The sequence below is a fragment of the Lytechinus pictus genome, chromosome 5, assembly GCF_037042905.1.
Source record: "Lytechinus pictus isolate F3 Inbred chromosome 5, Lp3.0, whole genome shotgun sequence".
NCBI lineage: Eukaryota > Metazoa > Echinodermata > Echinoidea > Temnopleuroida > Toxopneustidae > Lytechinus > Lytechinus pictus.
Window position 1 is genome coordinate 54790264 of NC_087249.1, and position 7021 is coordinate 54797284.

Consider the following 7021-nt stretch of genomic DNA (forward strand, 5'->3'; position numbering starts at 1 on the left):
AAGTGAAATATATACTAAAGTAATGGGGGGAGTTGTTCACAGGTGACATCACACATCTTTGCCGCATTGCCAATGTGAGGATCTCCATATCATTAGTGATCGCAAGATTCAAATGCTCATAACCTTCTCATTATTTGTCCAATTTTTCTTAAAATATTGTTGATCTGTTTCTTTGATTTTTCTGTTTTCACACAAGCTATCTTGTTCTGAAGGTTTCATTCTCCTAAACAAAAATAAAGAGTGATTTCTACTTTTTAGTTTCATTTTTAAAATAAATAAAAATACCAAAGAAAAAATATTGAAAACAAGAGAATGAGGACAGAAACAGAATTTCAAAGAACAGAACATTTTTTTTCATGATTATGATCGATTACAATGTCATTGCAAACGCAGCTTCTCCGATTGGAAAGTGTTGATTGGGAATGTCGAAACAGTAGACAAACAACCTCCACTCAACTGTTATTATCCTTGTAAAATTCATATTCCAAAGAATAGGAAATGTTTTAGGAAGTCCATATTTTAAGAAAAGTGTAAAATCTGGTCAATCAATAAAAATATAAAATATCAGTCCATTCTTAGTCCTGAAAAGATCGATGCTACGTGACTTCAAACACATTTCCAACACGAAAATGAGTACATGGGACTGTAATATTTTAGTGTTGTGAAATCACTCGGCATTGATCTTTAGAACCAAGACGAAACCGATAATTTATCATTTTATTTTCAGTAATTGACCAGATTAAATCACTTTTTAGAAAATATTGACAATGGAAAAACATTTCAAATTTTGAATATGAATTTTACCAGTATTTAATAGCAGCCGAGAGCAGGTTGTTTGGACTTCCTGTTTCAATTTTCCTTATCAACCATTTCCGGAACGCAATCAGGGAACATGCGTTGAATTGCTTTGAATTTTTATCTTTTCTGTTTTTTCTACCCTCATCTCTTGTTTATTTATTTTTGTTGATATTAATAATATGGACATTTCAGAAGGTGAAATATATTTACCATTACTTAGTCACAAAGAAGGAATTCATGTCATCTTTTTCTTTTGTTATTGAACACGATTATGAACGATTACAATCACAATCGATTACGGCAGCATATAATTCAACTTCACTTTTTATACCAAGTTTAGCTTCAAATGTCCCATCATTTTATGAAGAAAAAATATATTCATGTTTATAAAAAATTCTGAAGTTGATAAATGTGTAACAATTCAATCAAAGACGAGACGGAAGCTTTCATAGTGGATCTTAAAAAGTATTTTGTGTCGAGTTCTTATTGTGCACAATCACTAACCAATAAAAATGTTATTTATTTTATACTTGGGAGTAACTGCCGTTAAATGTTATTTAATAATACTTGGAAAAAATGAATGAGCCTAACTTTTTTGTAACCGAACCACCGAACCAGGTCTCTGTGTTTGGTTCGGGAGTGCCAAGTTCGGCAAACTTCTGTTCAGCAGTTCAGCTACAGCACTAATACCCACCTCATAGGAGAATGTACCCTCTATACGAATACGGATGGAAGGAAAAGGTTCCTCTCCAATCTTCCTCTCTATAAAGTTCTCCAGTGTTGAAAGCGGCAGCAGCTATTACAAATACTGATACTTCTTGAATTGGACACTATAAAGTATAATGCAAATAGCAGGCCTAAAGTACCTGTTGCTTCAGCTCCCCAACTTCAATACTACTCTCTTCATTTCTTGCTTGAGCTTGTCTTTGATGGTGAATATTAAAGAACTAGACAGTCTTGTGATATGTTCCACAGCCTAGCTATCTTGTCTTTCATAAATGTATCTATAGTATATCAAACCACCTTTTTCTGCATATCCACTGGATCCCGCAGTTCTCCAGGACTGGAGGAAATCAACAGAAGTAGCTTTGATCTCGATGTCATTATTCAACTACCTTCCCCCAGTCCAACTAATTAGCTACCTGTACAGTTTGATATGAGTGAAGTCCGAGAGTGAGAGTATGAATGGCAATGTCAAGATTTGGCACAAATATTCACTGCTGAATGATACGCGTCGTATAAGCTAAAACAACAACGACGACGAGATCAAATATATGGCTATTCCACTCCCAATGTGGCTGAAATTTACATGATTGCCTATTGGAGAGTGGTTCCTTCAGGAGACTGAGGAGAGTAAATCTAGGCATAAATTAGCCAAAAATTATATTCCTAAAATAATAGGTAAGCTACAAAAAATTTTGAGGGGAATAAAATATGTAAAGGCATATTCTTATGTCTAAGTTGGCGTATGCTCAATTATTTTCCTGGGGGATGACGAGGAAATTTTTTTGAAGAAACTCAAAAGGCTCAAAAGAAAGGGAATGAAGCAATCAAACTGGTAATGGGAGCACTTTTGGCTTTTCTTACTAAGGTGAAATGGAAGGATTTTATGCACACTTTCGGTAAATTTTGAGAACAATTTCAGTATAAAAACATAGGTCCTAGCCTAGGTTACAGAATTTCTAATTGGCAAAGTTCTGCTCCCATCCCCAGCTGTGTAAGGCCATCCCTAGGTTCCAAGTCCAGATATGAAAAATATCCCCAAAATATCAAGATTTTTTGTTTCTCGCTGCCTGTAGCATTAACCCTTACGGTGTAGAAGTCATAATTATAATTCAACTGCCTAGACTTAAGAAGTTCTCTTCCTATTGAAAATAGTAAAAGACAAAAGGCATACAGTACATTTGAAGAGTACCCCCATAGGCGGCGGAAGCGGGGGGGGGGGACATGTCCCCCCTAAATTTGAGGTGGGGGGACGATCCCCCCCTAAAATTTTAGTTGATAACCTTTTTTTTTTGGCTTGTCAAATTTTTTTGCTGGTCCCCCATAATTTTTGGGGCTTCAGCCGCCATTGAGTACCCCCCCCAAAAAAAAGGTAAATGCAGACCTATAGCAATTTCAGATCCAGGCGCATTTCATTCAACTTCAAGTTGACTTGCTTTTGCAAAAAATGACCATGTACTACATCCAATTAGATACAGTTACATCCAACATGTACCTAGACTAGCCAAGTCTGACAATTCATTAAAAAAAGTTTAGAGAGGACTCGAGGCTGGATCTAACTGAAATTGATTGCAAGATTGGCATCATCAATATCATATGGCCTGGCAAAACATTATTTTTTTGCTTCCTGTAAAGTACAGACTGCCGTTGGCATATTATCGTACTAGTACTACTACTAGTTTATGTGCTTGTGTCATTTTTATTCATTCACATTTGAAGCCGCAACCAGAGAAAGCCGTATTATCTGCATTATAAGATCTGCCGTTTGAGGAACTGCAATAATTGGAATTCTCTGCCTGAGTCAGTTGTAAGTGCAACTACTAGTCTGAATCAGTTCAAATCAGGACTTGAAAAATTTGGCACAACCATCCTCTGATTGAAGTAACTCTAGGCCTACTTTATCAAAGTCTATAGTAAAGATAAGAAAATCAACAAGGGGCACATTGCTTTACCGTACGTCTCAACATCCAAGTAAATTCAAGTAAGTAATAAGGGCAACTAAATCATGAATGTACTATCGACCTCGAAATCTGCATGCCGTGCCGGACCCTGCGGAGCATGCTGCCATGCCGGGTGCGGGCCGTACACGGCCTACGGTTGAGGCAATACCGTACTGGTTACTGGCTGCGGCCATACACCACGTGCTTTCACGCACGTAGCCCGCACGTAGTTCCTACTGTGATATGGCGCATTGAAAGTGAAATCAATTTGGAACGTATTATGCGAATATAAATAGTCGGGAGATAATAATCAAACGAAAGACTGTAAGAAGGAAAATAAATCACGAGCATACCCTAGGATGTGCAGGTAGACTCGCGAGTTAACTGCGACAACTAAGTTCCGTCGTTTCGTGATACTGTGATGTGATTTTCAACTCACTTCCCTCTCCGTACATTCGCCATATTGCGATACTCGACTTTCGACTTGCATTGCATTGTGGGATATATAGGCATAATTTTTGGCGGCAAAATATCCACGATTTCAATATGCCACGTGGTTGCCCGTGGTTGATGGTGTGAAACCGCAATATATCGTTCAAACGAGAGTTAGCGCTGTGTGAATTTTCGCATGTATCTGACAAATCACGAATTGGGTAATTGCGGCCGAATTGCGGGCCTATATTCCCCTATATTGGACCCTGTCTATAGCTGAGCAATCGACCTAATATATCGGTGGCTACATATTCAACCAACCCACTGGGCAATTTGTTACCGATTACCAATTTTACCGGTTATTACCGGTAATATCACCCGGAAATTTGAGTAACACCAAATATTACCGTTATTACCATGTTATTACCGAAATTATAATTCCTGTTGATACCTGTTACTGTTATCACCCTGATGAAACCTACATTTACCTAGTTACAACAGGGTGATGAGGGGTAATAAGGGTAATGTTGAATGACTTTGATTGGTTATAACATTGCAAACTTATAGTAATAAGAGCAATCTTACAGCAATCCCAGCGAAATTTTCAAAGTCCAAAAAATTACTGTTATCACCCTGATGAAACCAACATTTTACCCAGTTACAAACAGGTTGATAAGGGGTAATGGGTAATGTTGAAACGCTTCCATTCCCAGACAGCAAAGTATCTGGATCACATACGGTTTTTATCTGGGATATCTGGGTCCCATATGGGCCCACATGGAACCCAGATGAAAACATATACTTGAACCCACATGGTGCCCAGATAGGACTCAGATGGAAACGAGACCTCCAACAGGCCCATGCGGAACCCATTAATATTGGGTAAATGGAGTAATATCAGATGGTAATATCAGGAAAATGCTGGGAATATTAGTTATACTCATGAATATTCATTACTACAATAAATGGCCAAAATTTTAGCTAATATAGCTGTAATAATTAATGTGTTTATGTTTATGCAATTATTCCACCCAGAAAATTTTCAGAAAAATGTGTAGTTTATATATCATATTAGTCATAATCATGACATTAATTTTAGAAAAATGTTTTAGGGTTGAATAATTGTTAACCATAATTTGTCAAGTGTTGTAAACTCGCTCAATATATAGAAGTAAATGACAGGGTTTGGTGGATAGGTGTAGGATAGGATTAGGATTAGGATGTATAGGATTTTAGGATAGGATAAGATGATATGGCTTAGAGTATGGAGTTGTAAAAATGTGCTTCAATGACCCTAATGACACTAATTGTTTTTTTAATGAGCCGACATTAATTGGGTAATATTGGGTAAACAGAGTAATATGAGGTGGTGATATCATTAAAATGCTGGAAATAGTAGTTACATCATACTGAGAAATATTGGGTAAATGGAGTAATATCAGGTCCAGGTAATAAGAGGGAAGGAATTGGTCTACTATTTCCCTGTTATTACCCACTGTTGTTACCGTAGTAATATCCATGTTATTACCTGTTACAACCCGGGTAATGTCAGGTAAAATGCCCAGTGGGAACATATGTAGTCTGCAGCCGGTCTGCAGGCAAGGGTCCTGGGGAGTGTTTCATCAACATTTTCATCAGACAATTAAGTTGTCAGATCTGACATCTTTCTCTGATGTTGATTGGCTGAGAGGTACTGTTACTATCAGTGGCGTAACTAAGGGGGGGGGGGCATGGGGGGCACGTGCCCCCCCCCCCCCCCCCCAATCGGCTAGCAAAAAAAAAAAAAAAAAAAAAAAAAACGGGGAAAAGGAGAAAAAGAGGGAAAAAGGAAGAGAAACGTAGTGGGGAAAGAAAAAATTATTGAAAGAAATGTTATATTGTATTATGTTATATATTACATAAGAAGCATTTTTCGTAACTTTATGAAACATTATTTGCTTCATTGTGTCTAGCTTCATTGCTCGCATAGACTGTTTAACGAGATATACTGTATAATGATGTTGTACTAAAACCTCCCGTTTTCAAATCAATATACAGCAAAAATATTTCCTCGCAATTCGAGTTATTATTGTTTTATGTAGTGACATATTCTTCTTTTTCATGACTACTTAAAGTGATTGCCCTATTTTAAGGTCTTAATATAAAACATTTCCTGTCCGTGCTAAGTTCGCATTAATTAGTGGATTGGTGGGATTTCTGCTCTTCATGAACTCCTAAAATCGGTCCCTAAAATGTCAATTTTTCTGATCTGAATATCACAAATTTTCAGCTCGCGCTTCGCGCTCGCATCATTTATTTAGTGAAATACGTAGGGTCGTAGTGAATTCCTACAAACAAGCCTTAAAATGCCCTTCTTCAGGTCTGAATTTCCTAAATTTTCAGCTCGCGCTTTGCGCTCGCAGCATTTGATTTGTGAAATGCGTATGGAATCATGATTACAATTAATGACTTCAAAAATTGCTTCATGTGTTTAGATGTAATTCTAACAAAATCAGCAAGCGCTTGGCACTAGCATTAGATGATATGGTGAGATATTTATACTCTTAATGGATTCTAAAATATAGTCCTTAAAATTTCCCTGTTTAGGGTCAATATATACAAAAAATTTAGCTCGCGCTTCGTGCTCGCATTGTTCGTTTACCGAGACAGTTATGTATCATGATTACAAAAAAATTGCTTATAATGTCCCTTTTTAGCTCTGAATATCAAAAATTTTCAGCTCGCGCTTCGCGCTCGCATCATTTAATCATTGAGATACATATCCGTTAATGGCACTGCATGTCCTTAAAATATCTCTATTTTAGGTCAGTATACCTGACAACTGAGCGCGCTTCACGCGCTCCCTAAGTGACTCGAAATTTTTGCTGGTGCCCCCCCCCCCCCCAATGCCGTGACCCACGGTATACGCCACTGGTTACTATGGTAAATGTCGGATAAAATGGGACTTGTCGGATAAAACGTCCGACAAGTCCTTTCATGAAACGCCCCCCAGATTGAAACTTTGATCAACTACTATATAGGCATATAGCCTAGAAGAAAGAAATAGAACGATAGGAGAAAGAGTTGCAGCAAAGAAATACATGAGAAAGGGAAAAGGAAAAAAACAAAGAATATTAGAAAATAAGAAT

General features: G+C 37.4%; 1 protein-coding gene across 3 annotated transcripts in view; it reads right to left on the minus strand.

The window, feature by feature from the left end:
* The window catches only part of LOC129261074 (uncharacterized), a 44536-nt gene extending 40405 nt beyond the window's left edge, over positions 1-4131 (minus strand). Inside the window, exon 1 of one of the 3 annotated variants that reach the window (XM_054899106.2) lies at positions 3815-4131. The gene's annotated coding sequence lies outside the window, so the exon portion shown is untranslated. The other 2 variants (XM_064099263.1, XM_064099264.1) reach the window with 2 other exon arrangements.
* Between the last annotated feature and the right edge of the window lie 2890 nt (positions 4132-7021).